The following is a 15813-nucleotide window of genomic DNA, read 5'->3' as shown; positions in this document are numbered from 1 at the left end:
ATATGAATATCCTTCATATTCCAATCACTGGATGAAATACAAGAAAGAAAAAAATGGTCCTGGCCCTTAAGGAGTTAAAAATCTATTTGCAAATAAAATATAATGCTTTTGTTCTAATTAATTCCCCCTATTACTCTAATAAACTAACTTATAAGAAACCTGAAAAATCAAGTAAAAAAGTTTCCTCTGAAATGCTTAAGGAGTGAGGGTTTAATAATACTGTTTCCTTTATGTAAAAACTGGCTAAACGATAACGCAGTCTATTTTATTAGTCTATTAGAGCCAAATTTATTCATATTCAATATGCTATAATTTTATTCAGAACCTATTTTTATTCTGCTAGATATTTCAATCCTAAAATTTACATGGCCCAAGGGAAAAATGTCCTGGAATGTATCATCTGTTCCACTCAGTAGTTAGAGTTCCAACAGCTGGAACGCATGCCTGCTTTGCATGATCTCCCTTTATTCCCATGGAGCCCTTTAGACTTGTTCTTACTCCCCTGCTGTCCTTGGGGGAAAACTTCTAGCATCTGGTATCTGGGACTACACATAAGTTAGATATAGATGCTTTTCTCCATTTGTTGTTTAGGGCCAGTATTCCAGTTTTTAATTCAGTCTAAGTATGTAAAGCATGATGGCGGAGGGGTGTATATTTTTCAGACAAGTGGGAGTGCTGGTAAAAATGAATGAAAGAATATAAGATTTAAGAATATGGTGATCACTCATTTCAGTTTGCCTGTGATTATTGTGATTTAAGCTGATTTTCTGGCATAATTATTAATAGTGCTCCTTTTCACTCACAGATATTGTCCCAGTTTGGACAATAAATTATAAAGTCACCCTATTTAGGATACACAATAGGCAAATGCAAGTATTGACTTCATTTTAATCAAATAATAGACTATAAAGAAATATTTATGAGATAATTTGGAAAATTAGAACATTGATCATCTATTTGATTATATTAGGGAATTATGATCAATGTTTTGAGGTGAAGTTATGCTGTGATTATGTTTTTAAAAAGAGACCTTGTCTTTAGATATTTGTAGGTGAAATGATATGATACCAAGGATTGGCTTCACAATAATCCGATTTTGATGTGGTGGGAGTGTGGTTAACAGCAAAGACAGCATTGAATTGTACACTATAAAGTTTACAATTGTTGAAGTTGAGTAATGCATCTGTGGGAATTTATTATGCTATTCTTCTTTCTTTTGATTTTGTTTGACATTTTCCATAATGAGAAGTTTTAAAAGAGATATATACATATATATATATGTGACAATTGGAAGAGCAGAATTAGAAATCACTATTCTTAGAAATATTTTTGTACTTTGTTCTGGGGATACAGTTAAGTTACTTGGCAATAGTTGGATTCATTTTGGGTTTTGCATTTAAGCTCTGTTAGGCAGGATCAGAGCAGAATGTAGTCGAAGGTTAATTTTCCTCACTGCTGAGGCAAAACTTTTGAGTACCCTGCTGGATGCTCCGTGAACTATGCAGTTGTTTACTCCTGCTGTTGGGAACAGGGACTACTCCTGACCCTGTGAGCTCCTAGAATTATTCCTTCTAATATTTCTGTGAGGTTGTTTCCCTGGCCTCAGGTAGTTTCCTCCTAAGCTGATCAGTATATAACTGAAGACTCAAAGTGTATCTTCCGAAGATCTCTGGAAATTTCTGTACAGCTGTCTCCTTAATGGTACTCTCTATATTGAGAATTCTAGCTTTTTAGTCTCTCCAGAGTATCAGCAGAATCTCCTCAGTTGTTGATGCCTATGGGGTCTGCTTTGGTTCTTCCTTGCAGAATAGTGGCCTTGAAACTCTCTCAAAGCAGTAAAATGAAGCAGTTTTAGGATTCGCCTCATTTGTTTCCCATTTCTCAACGATCACTTTTCTTGTCTGATGACTGATATCTTGAAAACTATTATTTCATATATTTTGTCCTGTTTTAATTGTTCCTGGTGGGAGGCCAAATGTGATTCCTCTTACTTGTTGGCTGTAAGTGGAAGTGCTTGTCTGACATTAGGTTATAATTTTTTCTTGTTTGGTTGCTGCTACTAAAAACAGATTACTTGTATGCCAGTTTTCTTTTGCTTAGTTTTGTTTATCACAGTATCAGAGGGATATTCTGGAATCTGTGTAGCCATCTTTATGTGTTTACTGGACATTTATATTTTCTTTTCTGTGATTCATGATTTCATGCTCTTTTCTTACTTTTTGATTGACATCTACATGAATTTCTTACAAGTTTCTCTGAGATATTAAATATCAACTATACATGTCGTTTATATGCCATACTTACACCAAACGTTGTTCACAGTTTGTTGTTTGTATTTAATCTTGGTGATGTTTTCTTTTGAAGTATAAAAGCCTTTTATTTAATGTAGTCAAACCTATATAGTCTTTTTTTAAAAAGCCCCTTCACAATCAAGGAATATTTCCCTGTACTATGTTTTTTGTTGCTTGATTGTTTTTAATATTTACTTCTAGATTTTTGAGAAATTAATTTTTTTACATGGAGTGTAGCTCTAAATTTATTTTTTCCAAAGTGTTCTTTTTGTGCTATTTATGAAGTATCCCTTCTTTTATGCATATTTTTAGCACAACTTTTACCATAGGAAAAATTCTGTCTGTTGTTGGATTATCTATTCTCTTTCACTTACTCACATATCTACTGCTATGCTGTTTAATTATTCTATATTTGATATCTTATAAAGTAAGAGCTCCTTTTAAACTTTTTTCCATATGAATTAAAAACTTTTATTATGCAAAATTAATATATGTTCATCACACAAGAATTAAACAATGAATGTTCAGGCAAAGAATGCAAAGCATCCATGCCCAGCCAAAATTAACATCTCATTTTATAGTCTTTCAGATTATTTTTATGTACACACTTTTAAAGTTTTTGTAAAATGGGCTCATACTACATTATTTTACAACTTACTTGTATTTTCATACCAATAGCATACTGTAATATTTTAATGATTGAAGAATACTTCATTGCATGGATATATGATGATTTAACCAACCTCCTCTGCCCTTTTAGTAGACTTTTTATTGAAGGACATACATATAAAAAAGTTTATAAATCATATATGTACAGCTTATGTTTATACAGAGTGATCATACTCATGTAATTAGTACCCAGATAAAGAAGCAAAACATTACCAGCACTCCAGAATTCTTCTTATAAATTCATCTCATGCACAAGTAACTACCATACACCCCAGGGCCATAACCGTTTCTAACACCATCAGCCAGTTTAGCCTGTTTTAGAACTTCACATAAATGGAATCATAAAATATGTACTCTTGTGTATGGCTTCTCTTCATTAACATTGCGTTGAGATTTACCCATTTTGTTGCATGCAGTTCTGGTTCATTCATTCTCAATGTGCTTGAGATTTTACAGTCATGGTAAATGTATGTTTAACTGTATACAAAACTATTTTCCAATGTAACTATAACATTTTGCACTCCTACCTTCAAAGAATGGGAGATTCCTGTTATTCTGCATCCTTAGTAGCAGTTGCTGTTTATGCTCTCTTTGGTTTTGCTTTGTAATTGAACCATACTATAGGTGCACACTGGTATTGCATTGTGATTTTAATTTGCTTTTCCCTAATTAATAATGATGTTGAGCATCCTTTCATATGTTCATTTGATATCCATGTATCTTCTTTGATAAAGTGACTGTTCAGCTCTTTTGCCAGTTATTTTTTCTTGTGTTATTTGTTTTCTTACTGGTTAGTTGAGTTTTTTTTATCTGTTCTGGAAATATCTTTATCAGATACGTAATCTGTAAATATTTTCTTCTGGCCTGTGGCTTGTCTTTTCATTCTCTTAATGGTGTCTTTCACAGAGAAAAAGGTTTTAATTTAATTTAATTTAATTTAATTTTAACTTACTGACTTTTTTTATGGAGTATGCTATTAGTGTCATATCTGGAAACTCATCACCTAACCCAAGGTCACACAGATTTTGTCTTATGGTTTCATCTCGAAGTTTTGTGGCTTTATTTTTACATTTAGAATTATGAGTCAAAGAACATGTATATTTTAAAGTATAATAAGTCATACTGAAAAAATGCTTTATGAATGATTTTACTAATTCACACTCTCATCAGCCATGTATGACAGTTTCCACATCCACCACCACACTGAATGCTACCCTTTGTTTTTAAACTTTTTTGCATCTTGATGTTTTAATAATGGCAGCTTGTTTAAATTTTTTTCTGTTGTTAGTGATTTTCAATACCTTTTCATATTTGATTTTTATAGTTTTAAAATTATATGTTGTATGTTTAGTTCAATTTTTCCCTAACAGAGTATTTATCTTTTTCTTTAAAAAATTGTTTGAAAATTTTTTTTCAGTTTAACTACACGGAACAAAAACCAAATAGTGTACCTTAATTAAATAAGAGTATATGTTTTTTCTCACACAACAAGTTCAGCAGTGGTATTCCAGGGCTGGTGCAGGCACTCAAGGAAGTAGACTTCTTTCTTGATGCTTCACTCTTATTGGCATGTGACTTTTATTTTCTTATGGTCAAATATAGTTGTTCTACCTCTAGGCATGAGATTCATATTTCAGGAAGGAAGAGAGAAAGAATAGATGGCAAAAGGTATTCATTCTTAAGATAAGGATAAGGAAATCTTTCTTTAGATAAGGAAAACATAATTTTCCTAGAAACGCCATCCAGAAAGTTTTGCTTATATCTCATTGGCCAGACTAGGTTACATGGCTATCTCTAATTACCAGAGTAAAGAAATAGTTGGACACATTGTTGTCCCAAATACAACATGGGTTCTTGAAGCGAAGAAGAAGCATCATATAGATACAGGCTAGGCATTAGCAAAGTCTTCCACAGGAATATGTTGCTTTTTGCCAGTTTTGAGTGTTGAAGATTTTTCACTTTGCCTTTTGCCATTTTATGTATATATAAATGTGTGTATTTTTATATAGAAGCTTTAGATTTTTATATTTGTTGGCTTCTATTTTTGATAATTGTATTCAGAGGGTCTTCTATAAGCCAAAATTTACCTAATTTTTATTTTATATTCTTTGGACTTCCCTATTAGAATTATACTTCAATATTGAGAGGTTGACAGAATTATATTAAGCCAAATTATATTAAACTATACTAAATCTGAAGAATTGATATCTCTGCTATCTTTATTAGCCAATTATATCTAAATGTATAGTATAGAAACAAAATACATTTTCCCTTCTTGCTCGTGTGTTTTGCCATCTTGTTCATATAACTCTTATATATCACATTAAGGTTGCTCCTAGATACTGTATATTATATGGTTTGGTTTTTGTTTTGTTTATTGTTATGTGAAGAATCTTGTTTTTATTATATTTGCTAACTATTGATGATTTGTTATAAACAATATATATATTTTATATGTATATGTATATGTATGTGTGTATATCCATACAAATATGTATATGTTTGCCTAGAGAGAGACTTATTTGCAGTTACTTTTCATAATTCTCTTATTAATTTTAAGCTTTTTTGATGATTTTCTGGAAGTTCTGGATATATAATCGTATTTTATGCAATGAATTATACTCTTAGTATTTTCTTCCAATTTCTTAATACTTTTCAGAACTTCAGAATGCCTGTATTTATTCTGGACTTTAATGAGACTGACTTTAATATTTCAGCATTACAGTGATTTTGGCTGCTGGGTGAAGATATATAATCTTTACAATATTAGGAAAGGATACTTCTAGTGCTGATTTTTTATTGAGATTTTGTTTTTATTCATTGTAAAGCATACTATCAACTGACTGCAGAAGTCTTTTTTTTTTTCCTTATAGGGCTCAGGCTTTAATCTAGTTTTGCTCCTGAGTCTTTCCTGGGGTTTCAAGTTAATTTTAAAGTTTTTGAGCTCAGTTGTATATTTCCAAACTGGCAAAGAAATAATTGAAAACCAAGTGATGGCTCTGCTAGCTGTTCATCTAGAAGTGTCTCCTGATTTTAAGGCAACTTAGGATCATAGGCGAAAGCTGCTTTTACCACAAACTGAGGTCCTTCCAATTAAAACCTATGTGTTAATCTAGTCTGAAATATATATTTTACGGTGCTTCATTCACTAAGGAAAACTCACTCAATGGGAGATGCTGAGTACTATTATACCTGAATAAATTAATACCCTTAAGTATGTTTACCCATGAAAAGTTCAAGATTTTCTGGATCAGAATATCCAGGGAAGGAGCAGCTTTTAGTAAAGGATGAATAAAAGTGCAAGTCACAGACATAGGTTTTTACTGTATGTATTCACATAATGGATATTGAACACCTGTACTTTCCTTACTTACTGTTTTGGTCAATTCATTTAGATGTTCTGTCCTCTGAAACTGTTTCTTGTCTAAGGCACAGTGCTTATTATGTTAATTATTTCAAAGAAATTTTAAAACAAACTTTTTATGGTATCTGAAAAAATGCAATAACATTTCTACGTTCACTAGAGGAAATAGTTTTTCATTCTTTATCACTTAAATTACAAAAGTTGGATCTACTTTTAATGTTGTCTCTTTCATTCATTCATCTAATATTATTGATTTACTTAGCACATATTAGTACCAGGCATTATCTTTAGGAGTAGGAATATAAAGATGAATAAGTTATATTCCATGCCCTCACAGTGCTGATAGTCTGAAAAGGGAAATGTTTAAACAAAATAATTCAGGTCATTGTAGTATATACTAGGATCAGGTACTTTGATAGTGTAAAGAATAGTCATCTAAATTAAACTAAAGATCAAGGAAATTCACTGACAGTGGCAGTGAATGTTTGTCCTCCTCTTCTTCTATTATTATAGATTTTTTTTTAGTTATGTACATGAATAATTCAGCTACAGCCTACATTTCAGCTAATTGTAGCCATATGAATAAGTCCTACACAAAAGAATGTGAAGGAAAGTGATGTGTGCCACTTCTGGGTCACACCTCCTTCCTTCCCTTTCTCCAGATGGCTTCCTAGAATGTGAATACTTTGAGAAGCTATCAGGAACCATACAAAGCAAGCAAGCAACGTCCTAGGAGCAGTAAAGAGATTGGGTTCGTAACAACTTTATAAAGCAGGGTCACCCTTCTCTAGACTACAAGGGAAATAAATGTCTACTTTGTATAAATCACATAGCCATACCTAGATCCAAGCTAATGTAGTGAGCTTTCCCTAGTCTTCACTCTTTGGACCATTCAGTGTATTTTGACCACATTCACAAATTCTCATGTTTATAAGCTTCTTTATTGATGTCTTTGCTTTGGTTCTCTTAATGCCTCTCAAATATTTCATCAGACTCTTATTAAGACTCTTCTTCCTATTTATTCTGTTTATGTAGAACTTCCCCAAGGTTTTTTCCTTGACCCTCTTCTATCTTTATTCTTTTCTTTCCCCTTAGAATTCCATGGCTTTAATATTCTCCTTTGAAACTGATTTCCAAAGCTGTATTGCTCTCCTAAAGTTTTGGCGTATCCTGTGGGCTTCAGGTCCAGGTTTTCAGTAGACTTCAGTAACTATCCACTTGGGTGTCCTGCTGCCATTTCACTTTCAGCTGGTTTAAATATAAACTCATATTCCTCTCCAAACCAGACTTCCTTCTGGAGTTTGCTATTTATGTTAATGACATCATTATTCTCCTAGTCATTTATGTTGAAACTTTAGCATTGTCTTTAGTTTCTCCTCTCTTACCTATCAACTGAAATTTAAAATGGTAGACCATCTGAATCACTTCCTCTAGTAGTCCTGGCCTCCCACAGTCCTCTTTATAAAGATGGAGATGATAATTTAGGTATCCAGAACACTTTAATTCCCACTTGTCAAAGCCTCATCAAAGTAGCTGGTTTTAGGTCACCTTTGTGGGAAACCCAGTTTAGGTAATAAAGGAGGAATTATGCTGGCAACTAAATTAAATTCCTTTGCACAGATTTTGAACCTGTAGCGCTGACTCTTCTTTTCCCATATGACTACTAATTCCTATTCGTGCATCTTCTCTCAAATAATTTCACATAATTCTTCTTTTCACATAATTTCTGGCCTCATGTTTTCCTTTACATCTGCCCATCCTCTGCAGTTTAATCTTGCAAAACTACTACCTTCATCACTTTCTTTTCATAAACCTAAAATGGTTCCCATTTTTATGTTAAGGTATAATCAAGGCTTATTATTATTTTTTAGCGTTTTGACCATACCCTTTTACATGACATATCATCATCTCTAAGATCACTTCTTCTTCAAAATACTGTGGAAAGGGAATGTTACCTGCCATTCCAGTAAACAAAGAATGTTGTCTGCTACCAAACCATCAGCCACTACAGCCACCCTGATGGTGTTCCCTGAGGGGAATTCAGTACAGAGAAAAACAGGAACCATTCTGTTCCCTGGATGCTAGCCTTAGGTAGTTAAGATGCGTATATAAAGAATAATTTCAGTGAGCTCAAACTCTTGCATCTTCCCATACATAGAAAAGCACTAAAATAGTTAACTTGAGATGTCTGTTTTTTTGTGATTAGCAGTTATCTTTTGATGTTTGACCACTTTTTTTTTTTTTTAGCAAAAACTCCTATACATTCTGTCCCCTGTCTTACTTCTTCAGAGAAGTTTCTCAGAGCTATCCGAGAAGCTGTCTCCTGGGCTGTAGTTCTCAGTAAGATCTGCAAATAAAACTTGACTTTCAGACTTTTAGGCTGTGCATTTTTCTTCAGTCGACTGTACTGAGAAATGCCTATGTTCTTTTCCTTCCAAAGCCTGTAGTTTTTTTTTTTAATTGAAGTATAGTCAGTTTACAATGTTGTGTTAATTTCTGGTGTACAGCATAGTGATTCAGTTTTATATATATACAGTTTTATATATATAAATATACACACACACACACACATATTCCTTTTCATATTCTTTTTCATTACAGGCCATTACAAGGTATTGAATGTAGTTCCCTGTGCTATACAGTAGACACATGTTGTTTATCTATTTTATATATAGTAGTTAGTATCTAGACATCCCGAGCTCCCAGTTTATCCATCCCCACCCTTTTTCCCTCCGGGTAACCATAAGTTTGTCCCATGTCTGTAAGTCTATCTCTGTTTTGTAAATAAGTTCATTTGTGTCCTTTTTTTGGACACTCAAAATGTCTTTCCTTACACAGGAAAATCTTGGTTAGCTCTTTTATTCTTAAGGCACATTTTCCCCTCTCAGCATCCTATAGATGTTACTCCATTGTTACTCTACTGTTTAGTGTTGTGAAGTAGTTTGGGTCATGCCAACTTTTGTTCCTTGAGAATAATCTGGTATTTTTTTCTTTCAAAGCTTATTGGATTCTTTCTCTTGAAAGTTTGAAAATTCCAAAAGAATTGGCCTACATACTTTTTTTTTTTTCAGTTAGTTTGTCACAAATATGATGTAGATTTTGAATTTTTAGACCAAAGTTTTTCTTTAAAGCAAGAGAGTTACTTGTGTGCAGTCTGGATGTGACTCATGGGTAGCCTCCATTCTTGTCTCACATTAACTTTGAGGCAGGATTTGAGCACAATGCATTGTCTCCTAATGCTGAGAACACCTCCAAAGCACTAGTGAACAGTATATATTTTATCTAAATTTTTAATTGGGAAATGGAGGAAAATGATTCTTTTATGGAAGGTACATCATTTTCTTCCCCAAATACTCATTTGAGATCTTTTGCCTTCTCTCACTTCTCAGCTACTTTGTTTTCCCTACTTCCCTGACTTCAGCTTTTGCTTCCTCCAACATGTTTTATAATCCCCATGTCTTTTTATATCCCTTTCCTTGAACAGAATATGTTTACTTTCTATGGGATTATTCATTATCCAACAATAGAATCCTTCTTAAAAGTCATCAAGGGACTGTATATTAAAATTTTTCCTAAAACATAATTTTTTTCAATTACTTGAAGATTTTTCACTATTATTTGATTATTGCTTCTGCTCCTTCTGCTGTTTTTTAAAAATAATTATTGATATTTATAGGTTGATTTTCTTGTTTTGTCATTTCTCTTTTCTCTCTTTGTCTTTATCTTCTTTTCTCTAAGATGGAAAAAAATTCTTGAATTTAATCTTAAATTTCATTTTGAGTTTGGCAGTGTCCAGTGTGCTAGTCATGATCTTTGCTCAAAATCATTAATTTATTCATTGAGTGTCTCTACTATATTTAGGCTGATGATCAGTATGTGCAGGAAACTTCAGGGCTTCCAAATATCACTCCATTGTCTCACTATTGTTAGTCAGAGACCTTTAGACTGAAGCCTTGAGTGGTGGGATCTCTGAGGTAAGGAGATGTCTTGAGAATTCCTTTGGTTTTTATCTTGCACATGCCACATCCTCTGAATGGAGAATTGTGTGTGTCATCCTTCAATACCTTCCTCAGACTATTGGTATGTATCTAGTAGAAATTCTCCCAACTTTCAAACATTAAGGATAGCTTTCACCTTTGTTTTACAAAGTTGATGCATAATTGTATATTCCGTTATTCATTTCAGTGGGAATTTGGCATAGGAAAAAGCAATTGTCTAATAACACTGCCTTAATCCTTGAATATTGAAAATCTTGGGCTCATTTATGCAGTGTAAATGATCCAGGTCACCAGTTATGTCAAAATAAAGGTAAACAACGTTTTCTAGATTAATGATATGGATTTCTTATTCTAACTTCTTAAGAAACTGAATCTGTTGACTTTATTATTGTCAGAACAAAACAAGAAAGCTTTAACTATATTAGGACTGAAATAATTAATTTTGTCACATATTTTCTCATATGTAAATGAGCAATCCAAGAGAATCTCAACCAGAAGGTCTTCCATTGAGTTACCTGAGAATACTTTTCTTCCTAACTTGTCTTTGTAGACCCATCAGAATGTAGTTCAATTTAAAAGTAGCTCATAAAGGAAGTTTTTTATTTTATTTTAATGTGTAGGGTAGGTTCTTTGATAACTGAAATAAAAGCTAGCAAATGCTTCTGTTCACAAATAATGGAAAATATAATTTAACATAGCTTATAAAATAAGGAAATTTACTGGTTCATGAAACTGAAAAATCTAGTTTTTTTATTTGGAATGGTTTGATCCAGAGACCCATGGTGCAATCAGATCTCCAGAATCATTTCTCTGTGATTCTTTTGACTCTGACATCCTGCTTGTGTCAGTTTCACCCTCAAAGTGAGTTTCTTTACAGTAGTAAAACTGGACATCATGGCTTTCAGTCTCAGTCACACAACAACAGCTTCGGAAAGGATTTGAAAAGAGCAGATTAGTCCCAATAATTCAAGTCAAGTCCTAAGATTCATTCTAATTGAACTGGCTTGGGTCACATGCCTACTCCTGAATAATTACTATGGCCAGGGAAATGGATGGTGCTAATTGGCCAGCCTGACTAATGTGAGTTGGCTGTGGCAAAAGAAGCATTCTTAGAACTACATGGATCCCTACTTTGGATAGCCAGGGCTGTTGGGAAAGGAATATTGGTTGTCCACTACCTATTCCAAAATTGTTTCTTTCATATATAGCACAAAACTTGGAAGTTTTAATTAGATACTCAAGATAGCTGCCTAGGAATTAAAAAAATTTTTTTAAGAAAATATTAATGTTTACTGTAATTACTTTTAAAGTTAGTGTATACTCCTACTGAAGTTGGCCTGCTGTTACCTTTTCCTGTACATTTCCATAGCTGAGTGGGAACTCTGTCCCTCATACATATTCTCTAAAATATCTGAAGCCCTATTTAGTTCATAAAACACAATATTGGCACTTACTAATAAGGGAATTCAGCCATGAATTCCCAAAACTAATTTATGAATCTAATATTTGAAAAACTGCTTAGTGAACAAATTAATTATCTTTTTTTTTTTTTTCTAGTTTGTCTACCTTCTCCATCCATATTAAAGTTAGACCATCTGAAAGCAATATAGCTGAATGGTATTATCACCACACTCTGGAGAAATAATTTTATGGAGTGAAGATTTAGTATCATGTATGCTCTCAATTTTATAGATGGCTCCTTGGTTGACAAAATTACACATTGATTTATCCATTGTTTCTCATTTATAGATATATGCCATAAAATCTTCCTTAACATTAGTGCCAAGTGAAATTCTATCTCTGAAAAAATGACTTGCATGATTTCTTCTATCAAACAATGAAAAACTTGGCAATAAATTAACATTTCTAATACTGCCTTAATGCATTTCAGAGCTTTTCTCCTTTTGTTTTAGCTGCCAGGAAATCCAGAGTAAATATTTCACTAACTTCTCTCAAGTTGGTATGACATCTATCACTCTCCTTTTATCAACTTGTTTGGTTTCTAATTGCATATGTGTGGCTTTTCTTAAGCACTTTTTGAAAATAAGGGGAATAGAAATCTTGCATACATGTATAAATGACAAACACTGTATTACTTTTTCAACTGAAGTTGTTTAGTACTTTAAACTGCTTTGAGAGCTTATTGATAGCTTCCGAAGTTCTCAGTAGGTCTTCCTTCCACGCAGTTCTTTTGAACTCTGTAGTCAGCAAAGTCTAGATTTGGTAATTGTAGTTATCAAATGAATTAGGTTGCAGCCTCACAAGCACAGCAGCTACTCAAGTTGTAGATTCAGAGTGGGATAGATCATGCTGATGCTACAAACTAACAACATCTGTTTACAGAAGCATTTGGATCGAGATTTGTCTTTGTTCCTCGTTTAACATCCAAGTGCTGAGACTTTTCACAGAATTTAGTTTAATAGATATAGCAGTGTGACGCTTAAAAAAAGTGATCTGCAGTGTCTGGAGACCAGCTGCAGAATACACAAGCCTTCAGAATGAACCTCAAAACTCCTTCACGCTTAGGCAGTCATTCCTCTTTTATGACAGTCAGTGCCAATTTGTATAATGCTGCATTAGAATTAAATGAACAAACAAAACAAATAAGCATAAAGTATTAATAATAATAAAAATAGTGATAGTGGTGGCATTTAGCTACTACCTTTTCTTTTCCTTTACCTAAAAAAAGGAAGTTACGCACAGATACATTTCCACGTAACTTGAAATTATATAAATTGGTTTTCTATAGTTAAAAAACTGACGTATTACAGGTGAGCCAAAAGTCTCTTTTTTTAACCTTATTATTATATAACAAATTAGCCTTCTCTTTTGTATAATGAAATTACCACAATGTAATGGCTTAAATATTACAAATTTATCTTACAGTTCTGGAGGTCAGAAGTCGGAAATGGGTCTCACTGGGATAAAACTAAGGTGTCAGCAGGGCTGTGTTCTTTTTGGAGGCTCTAGGGAAAAATCCATATCCTTACATTTTCCAGCTTCTAGGGGCCACCCTTACTCTGTGACTTGTGGCCCCATCCTCCATCTTCAAGACCAGCAATATCAAGCCAAATCTTTCTCATGCTACTATCTGTTTGGTTCTCTCTCTCCTGCCTCCCTCTTCCACTTTTAAGGACCTTTGTAATTACACTGGGCCCACTGGGTGGATAATCCATAATAATATCTGTATTTTAAGGTCATTTGATTAGCAACCTTAACGCATTCTATTATCTCAATTCCCCTTTGTTATGTAACCTAACATAGTCACAGGTTCTTGGAAAATGGACATTTTGGGGGCCCATTGTTTTGCCTACCTTACTGCTACCCATAAATCATTATTCAGTACCATCTCCTCAGAAATGAACTGTTATCCCTTTGGTATATTCCTTCTAGATTTTTTTTCGCATTTACCAAAATATATATGCATCCCTACAGATATATAGTTTTATTTTTTGGTGTTTATCTACAACTTGCTTTGATCTGATAATCTGTCTTAGAAAAGATGTATTTAAATTCATTCTTATTAATATATTTTTTATTTTAACTGCTACATATTACATAAGGTGGGGAGTCCCAGGTTTATGGTCCCTATTTCCCTTTTGATAGACATGTAAATAGTTTCAAAGTTTTCTTTATCACAATCCGTTATGAGCAACCTTAAGCACATCTTCTAGAGCATATGTGTAATTCTCTAGGTGAGACAATGGAACTGCTTGGATGTAAGATGTGTGCCACTTTATATTTGAACAAACACAAAATTGTCCTCCTTAGGGCCTTTGCCAGTTTATGCTTTCAGTCAGCAGTGTATGATGCATTTTATGCATCTTCACTAATATTTAATAGCAAAATTTAAATTTTTGTCATTTCAGTGTGTTGTTTTAATATACATTTCTATGATTACCATTGCTTTGGGGGTTCTTTCTTTCATGTGCATTGCCATTTATGTTTCCTTTTCTGTGAACTGCTCATATGATGGTGGAGGGAGCAGGTCTCTGTCTTTTTCTGATTGAGTTAAAGTTCTTTATATATTCAAGTTACTAACCCTTAGACTATTATATATATTGTAAATATTTACCTCTCATTTTGTTACCATGTTTATGCTGTCTTTAAAAATACAGATTTTTTTTTAACTTTAGGGCTTCTGTTCTTGTGTTATACTGAAGAAGATCATCTCTACCTCAAAGTCAAAAACATATTTACCTGTATTTTTCTATCATATTTTTACATTTGGGGGCATATTCTGAAGTTGGGAATTAACATGATTTGGGTTACTACCTTTATTTTATATTTCCTTATTTACATACATGACTCAGTTTCAGGATGCTCTGTTGTGTTCCATCGATCTATTTTGTTCCTGAACCAAGGCCATATTATATTAATTACTTTAATTTTAGAGCTTGTCTTGATTTCTAGCTGGTGTCGATAGATACTACCTTTATTTGTATTAAAAATGATTATGGCTTTTCTTGTTCACTGTGCATTTTTAAAAACTTTGTCAAAAATTTGATGAAACTTCTTATGGTATTTTGATTGGATTGCACTGAATCAATAAATTAATAGTCAATAAATCAATAATCAATAAATTAATCCTGGGAGTATTGATATCCTTCCAATAAACAAACTTCCTGCCTATAAATATGTTATATTCCCACTTAGCAAACTCTTTTATATATTTCAGAAAAGTTTTTCTTAGTTTTTTTCATAAATGTCTTGCATTTCCTGTTAGATTTCTTCTTGAGTACTTTGTGACTTCTCTTGCTATTGTGAATAAGCTTGTCTTTTGATTCTCTTCTATTTCCTAAATTGACTGTTACACTGTTTGCAGAAATTGACAGTTTGTCTTTACTTTCCAATCTTTACATCCCTTATGCCTCTTCAGTTATTATTCACTCATTCTTGCTCCAGATCTTACTGCATTAGCTGGAGCTTATATTGCAATGTTGAAGAGTTGAATGGTTGTGTCATCCTGGTCTTATTCCTGGCATTAATGGAATGCCTTCTAAAATTTCACTATAAAATGAACGTTTGCTGAAATTTCTGATGGTTACCCTATATAAAATTAGAAATTTACTTTCCATTCTTAGTTAACTAAGGGTTTTAAAATATGATTCTGATTTCGGATATTGGATTCTATCAATTTTTAAAAATATCTATTTATATTATATAATTTTCTCCTTTAGATTGTTAATATAGTGTATTACATGATCAATTCTGTTATGTTAAATTATTCTTGCATTTATTGGATAAAACCTACTTGGTTATTATTTATGATTATTTTTACTGGCTGTTGTATTCAGTTTGTTAATATTTGATTTCAGAAGTTTGCATCTACATTTATGACATTTGTCTTTCTTTGTGCTGTCTTCATTTAATAGGTATTAGAATCTATATCTATTTGATAGTAGAATGATGCTTGTCTCAGAAATGAATTGGAGAGCGTCTCATCTTTTTCTGTGCTTCAAAACAGCTTGTCTTTTTTTTTTAGGTTTTG

Source organism: Camelus dromedarius, chromosome 2, assembly GCF_036321535.1.
Source record: "Camelus dromedarius isolate mCamDro1 chromosome 2, mCamDro1.pat, whole genome shotgun sequence".
Lineage (NCBI taxonomy): Eukaryota > Metazoa > Chordata > Mammalia > Artiodactyla > Camelidae > Camelus > Camelus dromedarius.
The sequence above is the reverse complement of the archived record's forward strand: the minus strand, read 5'-3'. Positions refer to the sequence as shown.